This window comes from Sus scrofa, chromosome 1 (genome assembly GCF_000003025.6).
Source record: "Sus scrofa isolate TJ Tabasco breed Duroc chromosome 1, Sscrofa11.1, whole genome shotgun sequence".
In the NCBI taxonomy this organism is placed as follows: Eukaryota; Metazoa; Chordata; class Mammalia; order Artiodactyla; family Suidae; genus Sus; species Sus scrofa.
The window spans coordinates 111264533-111280479 of record NC_010443.5 but is presented as its reverse complement, the minus strand read 5'-3'; the positions used below and the strand labels follow the sequence as shown (position 1 = coordinate 111280479).

Genomic DNA, 15947 nt, shown 5'->3' with positions numbered 1-15947 from the left:
GATCCAAGAAGAGGAGAGGTGGCTTCAGTTAGTCCTGAATGTATAGGAGACCAAGGTTCTGTAAAAGATTTCTAAAAATGCCAACATCATTATCATCTTGAAGAAGAAAGATGGAAAGTCCAATTAAACTATCTCTCTGCAGCTTCTCTATGCTCCTCTGATGACAATTTTAGGCAGTTGGTCAAGCTTGACCACTGCTCAGTGACAGTTCAAGAAAAAAAAAAAAAAGCAGTTGTCAAGGCATTTACTTTGCATTCACAGAATTTATTGAGTGGGATAATTATTAGATTAGACGTAGAAACTCTTTTCCCATACGATATTGAGAAGGAAACTGGATCCCAGGTCTGGCTCTGTCACTTGCCAGCTGTGTGAGTTTGGCCAAGATACTTCATCTCTCTGAGCCTCAGTTTCCTTATCTCTTGAAAGAAAGGAAAAAAATTTTCTCCTGTCATCTGGTAATCCAAATACTGGAAACGTAGTCTTAGGAAGTAATTATGGATAAATACAGGGTTTTCATCACAACACTGTTTCTATTAGCAAAACACGAAGGGGGCGGGAATCACTCAAACATCAGTAGTAGATGAGTTAAACAAGCAGTGTATGTTTACATAATGGAATTCTCTTCCATCGTTAGAATGCTGAAAATTTACTTGCATAGAAAGATGTTCTAGCTGTCTTAAGAGAAAAAAGAGTAAAATATATACCAAAATTATTTTATTTTCTCTGTATATTTTCTCAAATTTCTATAATAAAACTGTACAAATAAAATTTTAATAAGAAAGAAAAGTCAGGAGTTCCCGTCGTGGCGCAGTGGTTAACAAATCCGACTAGGAACCATGAGGTTGCGGGTTTGGTCCCTGCCCTTGCTCAGTGGGTTAACAATCCGGCGTTGCCGTGAGCTGTGGTGTAGGTTGCAGACGCGGCTCGGATCGCGCATTGTTGTGGCTCTGGCGTAGGCTGGTGGCTACAGCTCCGATTTGACCCCTAGCCTGGGAACCTCCATATGCCGCGGGAGTGGCCCAAGAAATAGCAAAAAGACGAAAAAAAAAAAAAAAGAAAAAGAAAAAAAGAAAGAAAAGTCAATATTGAAATGAAATAACGAATGGAAATGTGACTTAATACCACAAACATCACCTCTCTGGGTTCACTAGGAGACCCAATTTCCTGTGGCAACTACTAGCTGCATTACACATTCTAGGGAACTCTATCTGAAGTTTGAAGTGTGAGGGTTCATAAACAAATAAGCCTTTTTGGGTTCATATAATGTTTTAGAATGCAGTGAGAAACCTGGACTCTAATGTTGGACAAACCTTGAGTTCTGGGCAAACAAGAATCCTTTAGCTACCTAATAGATGTTTTGTTTATTCTGATGATTAAAGGTATCTGACTATGCTGTCTATACATTCCCCTCCACCCCCACCATGGCCATGGGTTTGTGGAGACCTCTGCACAGGATGTGTGGCTTCAGACTCATCACAAATCGCTCAAGGCAAGAGTGAACCCTTTGTAAGAACCCCCTAAAAATCTCTGGGACTCAGTGCCATGTAATGTGAGGAGCAGGAGGATCCAGGCTGCAAGCCCAACTTCACCATCATCAGTAAATTCATTTCACTTTAGACAAGGTACTTAGCCTGAGCTGCAGTTTCCATTTCTGTGAGATGGAGGTAAGAACACCTTCTTCATGGGGCTGTTATGCTCATCACATAGTATTCACACTGCAAAGGTGAAAGCTGTTGATGGTCCTTGAATTCCATTACCTAAGCAACATATCTTATCCTAATGCATTGGAATGTTCCCAAGAAAAAGGGAAAGAAAAAGGCCTATATGTCTTTGGATTGTGGCATTAAAGTGGCATGGAGCTTCAGAAAAAACTATGGGTTCTTCCCAACACAAGCATACTTTCTCATAATTTGTTTGATTTCAGTTAGCACAGTTCTTCTAAATTGTTTACCCCTCGTTCCTTCGTTCATTCCTTCCCTCCCTCCCTTCCTTGCTCTCTCTCTTTTTTTTTTTGTCTTTTTTGCTATTTCTTTGGGCCACTCCCGTGGCATATGGAGGTTCCCAGGCTAGGGGTCGAATCGGAGCTGTAGCCACTGGCCTACACCAGAGCCACAGCAATGTGGGATCCGAGCTGCGTCTGCAACCTACACCACAGCTCACGGCAACACGGGATCGTTAACCCACTGAGCAAGGGCAGGGACCAAACCCGCAACCTCATGGTTCCTAGTCGGATTCGTTAACCACTGCGCCACGACGGGAACTCCCCTTGCTCTCTTTTTGACCTAAGGTTTTAATTGATGCTCTTTGCTTATTTATGTGGTCTTTCATTCAGAACCAATTATAGCTTGGCCCTACATTTGAACTGTGTCAGGAAAGAATGTGATATTGGCAAAGAAATATATGAGCAATTCAATGTAACAGTGAATTAAAGACATTTTATTTATTTATTTAGGTCTTTTTTTTTGTCTTTTTAGGGCGGCGTCTGTGGCATGTGGAGGTTCACAGGCTAGGGGTCCAATCGGAGCTGTAGCCACTGGCCTATGCCACAGCCATAGCAACTCGGGATCCGAGCTGAGTCTGTAACCTACACCACAGCTCACGGCAACCGCGGATCCTTAACCCACTGAGCGAGGCCAGGGATTGAACCCGCAACCTCATGGTTCCTAGTTGGATTCGTTTCTGTTGCGCCATGACGGGAACTCCTGAATTAACGATATTTTAAAGAAAAAGAAAGTTGTAATGGCTTGAGTTACATCCCCCCAAAAGATATGCTGAAGTCCTAACCCTGGTACCTGTGAATGTGATTTTATTTGGTAATCAGGTCCTTACAGAGGTAATCAAGAAGAGGTAATATTGGATTAGGATGAAACTTAAATCCAGTGACTGCTGCCCTAAGAGAAAGGAGAAAGAAATGTGGATAGAGACACAGAAGACACAGAGAAGGTCACGAGAAGTTGAAGGAAGAGACCAAAGTGATGCAGCTACAAGCCAAAGAATGCAAAGGATCGCCAGCAACTACCAGAAGCTACGAGAAAGGCTTCTAGAAATTCTTTCCTAGAGCCTTCAGAGGAAGCATGGCCCTGATGACACCTTGATTTTGGACTTTCAGCATCCAGAACTGTGTGAGAATACATTTCTCTTGTGTTAAGCCCCTGACTTTGTGGTTATTTGTTATAGCAGGCCAGAAAATTAACACAGAGGTCCAGGAAATTTTGTGAGTTTAAGTTATCTCGATAATACTCTGGGATCTTTCAAAAACTGGATGTGGTGGTTTTCCCGGCACCCCTTCAAATGCATTTTTCCGTCTTCCATGGCAGGCACATTTTAAATGGGTAGACAGCAGGCCAGTTAGAGACTGCATTTCCCAGAGGCCCTTGGGACTGGGTATGGCCACAACACTAGTTCTCCCCAAGAAATGTGAGCTGGAGCGGGTGTGTAACTTCCATGTCACTTAAAAGGAAACTGCTTGGCCCAGATCTCCTCTCTTCTTTTGCTATGGACTGGAACTTGCATGAGGCCATGACACATCTCCAACCATGGGGAAAGGGGCATCTTTGGAGACACGGTTCTGGAGTTCATGAGCTGGGCTTTGCTTGTAGCCTCCACTGACTCAAAAGCTGCAGGGGAGAGAAGCAAATACCTTACTGCATAGAGGTCGCCGTGTTCTTGAGTGTCTTTGCTACAGCAGTTTGTAGCCTTTACTCTAACAGATGCATAGGGGTAGGTGTCTTTACAGTTTAGAATTACCAAATGTTGATCTGGAAGAGACTTAAGAAATTGTACCTCTCCATGAAGAATGACTCAATGACTTCAGGGCTCACAGTGATTGGGTGATTGGCTCCAAATCAACTAGTCAATGAAAAGCACAGCTGAGATGACACTCGGTCCTGCAGGCTCTGAGGCCTAGCTGTGTTGGTGTCTCCCCATAATCATGCAAGACACCTCAACAGGACCACCAGCATCACTTAGAAGTGTCAGGGAAGCCAGAATGACTTTTTCAGCGATAAATCAGACCACATCAGTTTCCTGCTCAAACTCCTTCCATGGCTCACAAGGTCCTCTGTGACTCAGCCCACCTAGCCCTCCATCTCATGTCCTCCTCTCTCTGCCTGGCCTAGCTCTCTCATCTATACCGGACTTCTTGGATTTTTCTCTAAAGCTCTGAGTTTGCTCTGGCCTTGAGTCCTTTCTGCTTATAGCTCCCTCTGCCTGGTTCAGTTTTCCTCCAGATCTCCTGAGCCCTCCTTCACATCCATGCCTATCTGTGCTCAGAGGTCATTCCTCCCAGGATGCTCCCCAACAAGCTCATCCAGAATTGTGTTCCATGCCCCATCTGACACTTTCCTTTCTGTCTTTTTTGTTTTGCTTTTTGGCCATATGCCCAGTGTATGGAAGTTCCCAGGCTGGGGGTTGAATCAGAGCTGCAGCTGCCGCCCTATGCCACAGCCACAGCCACAGCCACATCAACGAAGGATCTGAGCTGTGTCTACAAACTACACCAGAGCTCATGGCAACACAAGATCCCTAACCCACTGAGCAAGGCCAGGGATCGAACCCGCACCCTCATGGATACCAGTTGGGCTTGAACTCCCAGTTTACTTTTCTTCCCAGTATTTCTCTTCTGACATTCTATTAAATAGTTGTTGTGTATCATTCCAATGATGTCAGCTCTTGCAGACAGGGACTCAGTGTGCTTGATTTACCACTGTATTTTTTTAGTGATTAGACGTGTATCTGGCACAAAAGAGAAGCTCAAGAAAAGCTGTCCAATGAATGAAGATGGCACCCCAAAGCTGTATGTCTAGTTTATCCATTGGGATCCCTCAGGAAGTGTACAGAGGGTCCAAGCGACTATAGATGGTGAGGCAAGTGCTAAATGAGATGGTTTAGAAGCATGGAATGAAGGTTTGCACAGTGAGGAGAAATCAGAAGGCTCCATATAAGGAGTGAGGGAGGGGAGAACACGTACAGCCCACAGCCCCCACAGCAGAGGTCAGACAAATCAATAGAAAAGTTAAAATGGCCCTTTGAAACACCTCTGATAAAATCAATTTGGTCATTACTGGAGCTGAACACAGGGCACGTAGGCCTCATCTGTTAGCATGATCTTTATGATCTTGTTAACGGATACCCGACATAGAAGCTGTAAAGGTTACAACCCAACTTGTAAAGCTAATCTCCTATTGGCTCTGGATAAAGAACCTACAGAAAAATTCCCACTTAGCCATATGCTAAAGCAAGAAGCTAGGGCTTGCGTGGCTTCTCTCAATGGGCAGCTCAAGATAGTTTAACTCTCCTGTTGCTGAGATGGAGAAAGCTATTTTGGAAACAAGGATTTCAGGAAACAGGGTTCTTTGATACAATAGCTTAGAGGTTGGGTTTAGCAATCTCTCTTCCATTCGAAGTGACTCAGAAATAAAAGTCAGCCTGCCACTGCTACAGAATTATGCTGGGACCAAGAGGAGGTAGCAGATTGGTAATACACTCTTGGTCAAATTTAGTTGTTTTTTGTTTTGTTTTGTTTTGGTTTTTTTAGTGCCACACCCAAGGCATATGAAGGTTCCTAAGCTAGGGGTTGAATTAGAGCTGTAGTTGCCAGCCTACACCACAGCCACAGCTATGTGGGATCCGAGCTGTGTCTGCGACCTGCACCACAGCTCACAGCAACGCTGGGTCCTTAACCCACTGAGTGAGGCCAGGGATTGAACCTGCGTCCTCATGGATGCTAGTCAGATTCCTTTCTGCTGAGCCATGATGGGAACTCCCAAACTTAGTTTTTTGCTTTTATTTTTTAAAGATAGTTCTGTTTAATAAAATTTTTTTTGTGTAGTTGTTTACAATGTTTTGTTATTTTCTGCTGCACAGCAAAGTAACCCAGCCATACATCCATATATATTCTTTTTTTTTAGACATGTAAAATTTTTATTATCAATTTAGATGTAATAACTATTTATCAATTTCTTAATGTTTTTTCTTTTTAAATTTTATTTATTTTTTCCACTGTACAGCATGGGGACCAAGTTACACATACATGTATACTTTTTTTTCCCTCCCTTTGTTCTGTTGCGATATAAGTATGTAGACATAGTTCTCAATGCTACACAGCAGGATCTCCATGTAAATCCATTCCAAGAGCAAGAGTTTGCATCAGATAACCCCACACTCCCGATCCCTCCTACTCCCTCCCTCTCCCCATATATACTCTTTTTCTTACATTATCCTCCAACATGTTCCATCACAAGTGACTAGATATAGTTCCCTATGCTGTACAGCAGGATCTCATTGCTTATCCACTCCGAATGCAATAATTTGCATCTACTAATACCAAACTCCCAGTCCCTCCCAGTCCCTCCCTTTCTCCCTTGGCAAACACAAATATGTTCTCCAAGTCCATAATTTGTTTCTTCTCTGTAGATAGGTGCATTTGTGTCATGTATTAGATAGTTCTGTTTTTTATTCGTATAGCCCAGAGTTTAAATCTCTGTATTACTATTTTCTTATTACCACTAGTATTATTGTTATTTGATATGTGAGTTTGGGGTCATTCTTTTTATTCTTATTTTTTCTTTTTATGGCCACACCTATGGCATATGGAAGTTCCCAGGCTAAGGGTTAAATCAGAGCTGCAGCTGCGGCCTACGCCACAGCCACAGCAGCACTGGATCCAAGCCATATCTGTGATGTATGCTGCAGCTTGCAGTAATGCCAGATCCTCTGAGAGGCCAGGGATCAAACCTGCATCCTCAAAGAGACAAGGTCAGCTCCTCAACCACAGTCATAATGGGAACCTCCCTTCTTTTTATTTTTCATTTTAATTTTTTTCCTGGTTCGAAGTAATTTTATTTATTTATTCTTTTTTTTTTAATTGAAGTATAGTTGATTTAAAATGTTGTTATATTCTGCTGTACAGCAAAGTGATTTGGTTATATGAATAACTAAACTTTTTTCTTTTTTTAATTGTAATGATTTTTATTTTTTTCCATTAGAGCTGGTTTATTACACTTTTTTTTCAAGTATTCTCTTCCATTACGGTTTATCAAAGGACAATGAATATAGTTCTCTGTGGTAAACAGTAGAACCTTTTTGTGGGGGTCATTCTTTATCAACTAAAAAACACAGTGCACGTTTTTGACTCATGGTACCCTTCTGGACCACATGGCCCAAGGCATGTCTATGAGAGTAGAAGAGAAAGGGAAAAGGAGTTTGTGCCACACAATATGTCCAGAAAAAGAAACAAAATGACAATCACAAAACTCTTTTGAGTGGCCTTGAAAAGGATACAAGGGGCAACATGGATGCACCAGGCATTTAGTTGGGACAGAACATGAACCATGTAGGGGTGAAAGGGTATTATATCTGAGAGTTGCTTTAAAATACTTGTGCAAAGAGAAAAGGGATAGACAGAGCCAGTGTGGCAAAATCTGAAGTGTTGTATCTGAGTGTAGAGTATATGGATGTTCACTGCACTTGTTGCCTTTCTTTATGTACATTTCTTTATGTAAGTTTTCATAGTAAAAGTGTTCTTATCGGCTGGAAAACTTTACAAAGTGGCTCCATCTCCCTCACACACAGTGTGTGAGTGACTCTGCCCAGTGCATGTGTATAGGGAACAGTTACACTTCCTCAACAGCTGAAGGAAGTGTGAGCACTAGAGCAGTTTTGAATGTTTTGGAGGGCAGATACCTTCAGAATATTTACTTATTTATTTGGTCATTCATTTTCTTTTCTTTTTTTATGATTTTAATTTTTTCCATTATAGTTGACTTACAGTGTTCTGTCAATTTCTACTGTACAGCAAAGTGACCCATATATACATTCTTTTTCTCACATTATCCTCCACCATGTTCTATCACAAATGACTGGATATAGTTCCCTGTGCTATACGGCAGGATCTCATTGCTTACCCACTCCAAATTCATTTTATTTTCTTGACAGAAAGGCATATGTCATCACCTTTATTCCTCCCCTTTATTTCTTAGTTGCAATGAGGTCTAAGTCTTTCCAATCACTGTGGACACTGTCAACAGGGCTACACTGTACGAACAGAAGCTCATTGGTTGATGGAGGGGGGTGGGGGTATGGGATGTGTGAGGGCCGTGTGAAGGAAGCAGGCAGTAGAACATAAAGCAGGAGACCTGTCTTTAAATCCCACTGTCCTCTCACTGGCCCTCCGTCATCTTTTCACTCGAGGTTTGATGGGTCTGCCCTCTTGGAGAATCTTTTGCTTGGTCCCCTTTGTTCTCAGCAGCCCACGTTTCTCTGGCTGGTGAGAAGTCCCATCGGTGACATGTCATAGCAGTCACCCATAAAAGCTGGCCAGCTTGACTACACAGAAACTGAAAGAGTCAGAAGTCTCTTGGTTGACGATCCAAACAAAAATCTGACAAATCCTGGCCACTCTCCTAAGTGGTTATTTTAAGGCAAATGGCTGTCGCCAACTCCCGTTCAGTCCCTCTACAGGTAATTTCAAGTCATCATTCAGAAGAGCAATCTGATCCTCCTTCACCCAGGAGGGAGAAATCTCCATAAAGGTTTTTTTTTTTTTTTTTTTTTTTCCTTTGAGTCCTATATTGTTTTTCTTTTTATAGCTGCACCTGGGCATGTGGATGTTCCCAGGCTAGGGGCTGAATTAGAGCTGCAGCTGCCAGCTTATACCACAGCCACAGCAATGCCACAGCCAATCCACATTTTCTATCTGTGCTGCAACTGTAGCAACACTGGATCCTTCCTTAACCCATTGAGTGAGGTCAGGGATGGAACCTGTATCCTCATGGACACTCTCTCGGGTTCTTAACCCACTGACCCACAGTAAGAGCTCCCAGTCCTACATTTTTTAAAAACTCATTTGAAGATTCTTCAAGGACAATTTGCAGTTCACCCCTGCAACAGTGTATTCACTCTTGCACAGCTGATAGCATATTTTCCACTGACCTTCTGATTCCCTCCTTTCCCTCTGGAAAGTAAGCAGGGAGGAAACTGTTACACCATTTTCCGGTGAGGAAACAGGGAAAAGGGGAGGGGCGTGTTCAAGGTCAAATGGCCCCTGTCTGGCAGAGCTGGGGCCAAAGCTCAGCCCTGTGACGTTTTCAGTGATCCTTGAAGTTCTTCCCTCCTCTGGCTGAATTCTTTAAGTGTTCCTCCCATGCCCACACCAAAAGCCAAAGGCATCCAGCAAGTGGCATCAGAGACTCACATCTGAATCCTGCCTCCAAGAGCTCCCTGTGGTCTCCAATCACCCTCACCAGCGCTAATTTTTCCACCACTAGGTTTTCCTAGCATTACACTCTGCTTGTCCCTCCTTACTCTGGGCAGTTTGGATTGGATAAACCAGAGTTTAGATGGTTTGCTGCAACACAAGGGAACGCCCCTTGTTCCACTCCCTGTATCGGTGAACAAGATGGAGTGGCCTTGCCCAAGCCTCTGGGATACTACCTTCTGTCATGAGGAGAGAGGAGGCTCCAGTGACATTATCCAAATGCATGTCTTCTCATCCATGCACTGTTACAACACTCTCAAAGCCTTTACAAATTTGGAAATCAACCCATATCCGGTGAGGTAGCTTCAGTTATCTCTAACTTCAGAACTGTCACTAATTTGGTTCTAGAACCAAAGGGTGAAACTATCTGAATGTCTCATAAATGGACAACATATGGACAATCCAGCCTTTCAGCTCAAAGTAGAATTTGTTCAAGTATGAAACCTCAGACTCACCATCTATACAACCTGGTTGACTGTACGTTTGTTTGTCCTCTCCCTGCCCATGTTGTCAGGTACCACCCTGGGTGGTGGGGATATGGCAAGATAGCAATGGTCCCTGTCCTCATGATACTTAGGGGGAAAGTCAACAGCAGAAGAGTATCACCCAAGCTTCAGCGGATGACCCAAATCCCATTCTGGCCATCCATTTCACATCAGCTCCATCCACGTTCCTAGAGGTCATTTCTTCTTCCTAGAGAAGTGCAATCACTTTGCTTCACATCCATAAACTTCAAGAAAAAAGCTGTTTGGGGGGGGGGTGGGCAATGAAAAAATGCGGGCTATGTTAATTCCCACATTCCCTTTGCCTTGTTGGTCCTTTGAGGGCCTGTGGACTTTTTGCAGGTACCGATGGTCATCAAGTAATGGATGTGATGAGTACTTCTTCCTGCTTATATATTTCCCTGTACACACATCTTGATTTTTTGTTTGCATTTTAAAAGATTTTTATCCATCATCTAAATATTCCAAATAATCCCTACAACCACAGTAAGATAAAGATAACTAATCCTGGAATTCCCCTTGTGGCTCAGAGGGTTAAAAACCTGACTTATCCATTAGGATGTGGGTTCGATCCCTGACCCTGCTCAGTGGGTTAAGGGTCCAGCGTTGCATGAGCTGTGGTGTAGGCTGCAGACATGGCTCTAATCTGGCGTTGCTGTGGCTGTGATGTAGGCTGGCAGCTGAAGCTCTAATTTGACCCCTAGCCCGGAAACTTCTATATGCCAGGGGTGTGGCCCTAAGAAGCAAAATAAAAAAAGATAACTAATCCTGTTACTCAAATAAAGACTGCAACTCAATTTTCAAGGTAACAGAACAAATAAAACAAGCCAGCCCCAAGTTGCCAATATGGGGATGTCCATTTGATATCACATGGCTTTGAACTTAGACATCAGGAATCTTTCAGCCAACTCAACATCTTCTTGATTTTTAAATATTTTCCCACAACAGTCATATTTGGTGCCACTTACTAAGGGATGCTTTAGACATGGCTATGAAAAGTACATGGACAAAGCAAATAGACATTGAGGATCTTAGTTCCAGCAAATGAAGGCAAAGTGACTAATCAGAATAAACATGACTCAATCAGGGGCATCTGTGGCAGAAGGAATCAGCCTCAGACAGCAAGTCTGGCACCATACACGGCTTCTACGACCACCACACCTCAGATAAACTGTCAAACTGCAGACAAATTCAACATCACTTCTTAAATGGACAAAAGTCTTATCATTATTACATATATTATTCTGAAACTCTGAGCCGTACTGTAAGTCATCATTTTATGTAGTTTTAACCATGACAGTGAAATATCGTCACAAGTGGCCCTGTCAGTGTTGCTATGAGGGCTACCTTTTCCTTACAGTGACATTCCAAGTTCAGCGTCTCCTTCATCTCAAGGAGCTGTCCTATCAGCTCACTAATGGGAACAATTCATTTAACCTCCTCTGGAAGTACAGCCAAGGCATGGAAGAATATGTACAGCATCCAGGGGGAATCACTCCTCCTAGCTGGTCCCTCCCGCCACTTGATTCATTGACGAGAGTTCCACTTTTCTTTCCACTTAAGCTGACTTACAGAAAAAAAAAGAACATTCCAGAAAAATTAAGTTAACTATTAGCCAAATCCCCTCAAGCTGCTGGCTTGGGTTATATAACAACTCCCTAATTCCAGAAGCAAAGGAACAGGAGGCCCACATTTCTCTGGTTTCCTGTCATTTTTATGTCCCTTTCACTCTCCCCTCCCCTCCCAGCCCACTGCAAGGCCATATGTGTCTCTGCCAGGCTATAGAGCATGGATTGCACGTCTGTTTTAATCACACGGCATGCTCGTACTTACCCTGCACTGCAGCCTGGCTTCATAAAATCCTCACTTTCCCTGACCCTCGCTCCCTGCCGCTGACCCACCCACCAGCTAGCATTTGCAGAGCCACAATTCTAGGAACGGCACCTGCAATCATTAATGTATTAAACCATCGTTCTGAAATGACAAATGCATTATTTCTGCCACAGAAGAAAATGCTGAGGTAAAGCAAAAGCAAAGGAAAAAGACCTGCTTTTCCTAAAAAGGAGAAGGCGTGTGTATTCTGGAAGGACTCAGTCGTGAATCTTCGGATCGTTTTCCAAATCAGTTTAATGAGTGTGAGATGGTTCTCTCATCAAACTAATATAATAGATAAATAACCCGTGCATTTAGGGTGAGTGACTGAAACACAGAAATGCTTTCCTGAGACTCTAAAGGGCTCTTCGGGGGAGCCAGAACGAGGGTCTGACTTCTGAAAGAGGCCTTATGTTCTGCCCTCACTCTTGACTGGCTGGCACAATAAATACGGGCAGATTTTTCAGTCAGAATGAACTAAACACAACTCCAGTTGGTATGGATCGCTTTTTGTAGGCTTTTGTGTAATTTCCGCATTACAAATTTTACCTCCCCTTAGGACTTTCTGAAAAGGTAACTGAGTGCCAAGCCAGTTGGAACAATAAGCATCTACAGAGCTACATAAACCCCAACATATCGCTTTTTCAAAAACCACAAGCCTAAGTGAGATGCTACGCGCCCAACACAGCTGCGCCAATGAGGCTGTTCCTCACCTCAATTGGCCAAGTGCAGCCAAAACCCCAAATCTGACCTTTCTAAGGGTCTTTTCACAAAGTGGATGTTGAAAGCAAACTAAGTGTCATCCAAACCAGCTGTTCTCAAGGTCTCAACCAATAGAGTTGTTCATCTTTGCTATTTCTTTCCAGAACTGCTGGCTGACTCACATCTAAAGTTCTGCTCTCAAACACTGGACACTACGGAGCCATTCGCACACCGCAGAATGTCTGTCTGCTCTGGATAGAATAAGGTCTGCTGCTGTGTGAATGAAATCAGGCCTGCCACTCAGTACAATCCGTGGTCTAGGGTGACCCTGAAGAGACATGAATTTCTCATTTTCACCCTTTCCTCAGATTTCCTAAGTTATTTTTGTTATTGCAAAATCCAGTGCTTTATAATAAATTTATAGGGTGCCTAGGGGGATATCCATTCATATTATATGGCATCCCATTCACGATTTCTCTGGGATAGAAACGTGGAGTTATACCGCTCAGTCAGCCAACAGCCCCTCACCGGTGAAGCTCCTGGCTTCGAGGACAAATGAATTCCACACCCAGGCAACTTCCACACACGTGCAGATTATGAAAGCCGACAAAGCGCATGTGGTGCCCCTCCCCCTTTAAAGTAGGATCACCCAGGTTAGCTGGAAAAATGCTTCTGTGTTTGTCGTCATGAAACGATTATGTATTTTCCTGAAGACCCTGGTAGATTGTGACATACTCGATGCAGCCAGAGGCGTCAGCAGCCACAGTCCTGCACTAAGGAGAGGAGAATGCCATGGGAGCAGTTGCCCAGCATGCAGGCAATAATTTAAAAACAATAAAAAGCCCAGCTAAAAGCTGGTTTGCTTTTGATTATTACCGTGGGCTGACAATTCTAAACAATGTCAATGATGAGACCATCCTTCTCCAGGACCATCCACTCCCTCCACCTGGCCCCTGTTTGCTATGCCACTGAGAAAGCATTCCCGTATCTTTCTTAAGATCTGTCATCATTAAAAAAAAAAAATACCAAAAAAACCCCAATATATATTTACTGTAGAACATCAGGACAAAATTTGTAAAGATTTAAGGAGAGAATTCAAATCCCACTAACTGTCAGTTATTAATAGCGCTTTATGTCATTTCCTTTTTTTGTTATTAAAATAATTCTGTTAGTATCCTTGTTACATATGTCTTTATTAACATGGTGATATTTTTAAAAAAGTACTAGAGGAGTGTATACACAACACCATCATGAAAAAGAAATCTCGATACTTAGTTGACTAAAAAGGTATCTTCTTTTTGTTTTTTAGGGCTGCACTCATGGCATATGAAAGCCCCAGGCTAGGGATGGAATTGGAGCTACAACTGCCAGCCACAGCCACAGCCGCAGCAGCACCAGATCCGAGCCACGTCTGTGACCTACACCACAGCTCACAGCAACCCCGGACCCTTAACCCACTGAGGGAGGCCAGGGATGGAGCCCGCATCCTCATGGATCCTAGTCGGATTCATTTCTGCTGCACCACAATGGGAACTCCCAAAAGCTGTCTTCTTTTAATTAACATTTATTTGTTTACTTAGGAGATTGTTTTGTCTAAATTTGTTGATTTTTGTGTTTTCTCTTTTGTTAAATCCTGTTCACAATCTCTGTTCATGTTTGTATTGCGGTATTACTACTCTTTTATTTACCGATTTATAATAATTCTGCAAAGTTAATCATATTTTGTTTATTTTCTAAATCTTGTTTTGTTTTGTTTTTCACATGTGCACATTAAAACTATTTTATTTAAGGGTACAGAATCAAATTTAATAGTCTTTTATTTATGGTTTCTGGAATTTGTTTATATGCCTATAAAGACTGTCTCTTTCAAAAAGATATTTTCCTATATTTAAAAAACTGCTTTTATGATTGTATTCTTCATATTTAATCTTAAAATTCAAATGAAATTTATCTAGATACACCTTCCTCTTTTTCTTTCTTTAATAGCTTATGGATAAATTATTCCACTTCACTTCTTGAGATTTGAGTCTAAACAATACACCAACTGTCTTAAGTTCCTTTGTCCCCCCCCCCCCCACTGTTCCAAATGAAGTATGTGACTATGTCTGTCATGTCAGGGGAAAAAATCAGGAATATTAAAATGTTTAGAACCACATTCCAGCTCCAAATCTTTATGTAGAGAATTCGAGTCAGTTCCTTCCTTCTTTAGAAAATGAGGCCAACATTAAGATTTGAAGCTTTCATTTCTTAAATTTGTTTTCACCAAGTAAAACCTGGGCATGTTTCCTGATTTCTGTGTAAAATTCAGATTATGGGGAAAAGCATAGAACTGTAGCACCACTGTCTAATACTTTCTATAGCAGATCCCTGCACCATAGAAAGTTTCCCTTTCATCTTTAGTATACTTAGTAATAGCCTGCAATGAAAACTACTGGTGACATTTTAATACTTTCCAAGAGTTTTCCAAATGGAGCTGATTCTATAAATTAGGGTCCATGTTCTCTTTACCCAAGTTCGTTTAGATCAGAATTATATTCTAGAAGCTAAGAGGGCTCCATTCACTGATTTCCCACAAAGTATACACAAGGAACACGATGTGACAGTCCTCATGCTATTCTACTGGCTGATCTGCTTTTTGTCCAGGAGGAAAGCCAGGAGGGTCAAAGAGACAGGAAGGACCTTGCAAAGTGGGCTGTCCTGCCCAGACATGGGAACTGGGCTCATTAGGGAAAATGGGGGAGGGGCGGGAAGAGCACACATTTTATGAAAAAAATCTAGAGCATGGGAAAAATAACGTGCACCCTGGTCATCAAATGGGATTTGAATTTCCCACTCTAGTCTAAAGTGTGTAAAATACAACAGCTCTTCCTTATTACTCCCTTATGCCAGGACCACTGCCAGCAAAGAGGTAATGTGGAGCATGATCTTCAGTAGCAGTGCATTCCTTAAGGGAAAGTCAACCCTGCTCTAAGAGAAGGGGAGCAGGGTGGTTGACCTTGATCCTGTCTCACCATAGCCCCAACACCTGATATCTTTAGCTCTGCAGAAACTGGAGGAAATAGAGCTGATGTGATGATGCTTGAAGGAAATTTTTATCCCACTCACAGGGAACCGAAATCTAAGGGATAATTTTTTTTTGGGGGGGTCTTTTTGTCTTTTTAGGGCCACACCCTGGGCATATGGAGGTTCCCAGGATAGGGGTTCACTCAGAGCTGCAGCCGCCGGCCAATGCCAGAGCCACAGCAATGCAGGATCCGAGCCGCGTCTGTGACCTACACCACAGCTCACAGCAATGCCGGATCCTTAATCCACTGAGAGAGGCCGGGGATAGAACCTGCGTCCTCATGGATATGAGTGAGGTTCATTAACCTCTGAGCCATGACGTAAATTCCTCTAAGGGATACTTTTAACTCACTCCTCAAGGATGTGGGAACTAGCCATCCTTTACTTTGTGTGTATGTCGTGTGTGTCGGGGGTGTGTGTGGGAGGACAGCCCAGTAGATAAAGCAAGAAAGAAAGCCAGGAGTCTTTGTGCTGATTATTTCACCAGCAATAAGCTTTTTCCTAATATGATGCTGTACCTGAGACATCAAGAAAGCTACTAAATGAAGAAA

At 42.7% G+C, this 15947-nt stretch overlaps 1 protein-coding gene across 2 annotated transcripts in view; it reads right to left on the bottom strand.

Annotated features, from left to right (window-relative positions):
• Window positions 1-15947, bottom strand: part of RORA (RAR related orphan receptor A) — a 763804-nt gene that overhangs the window by 202328 nt on the left and 545529 nt on the right. The gene's annotated exons all lie outside the window — the stretch shown is intronic.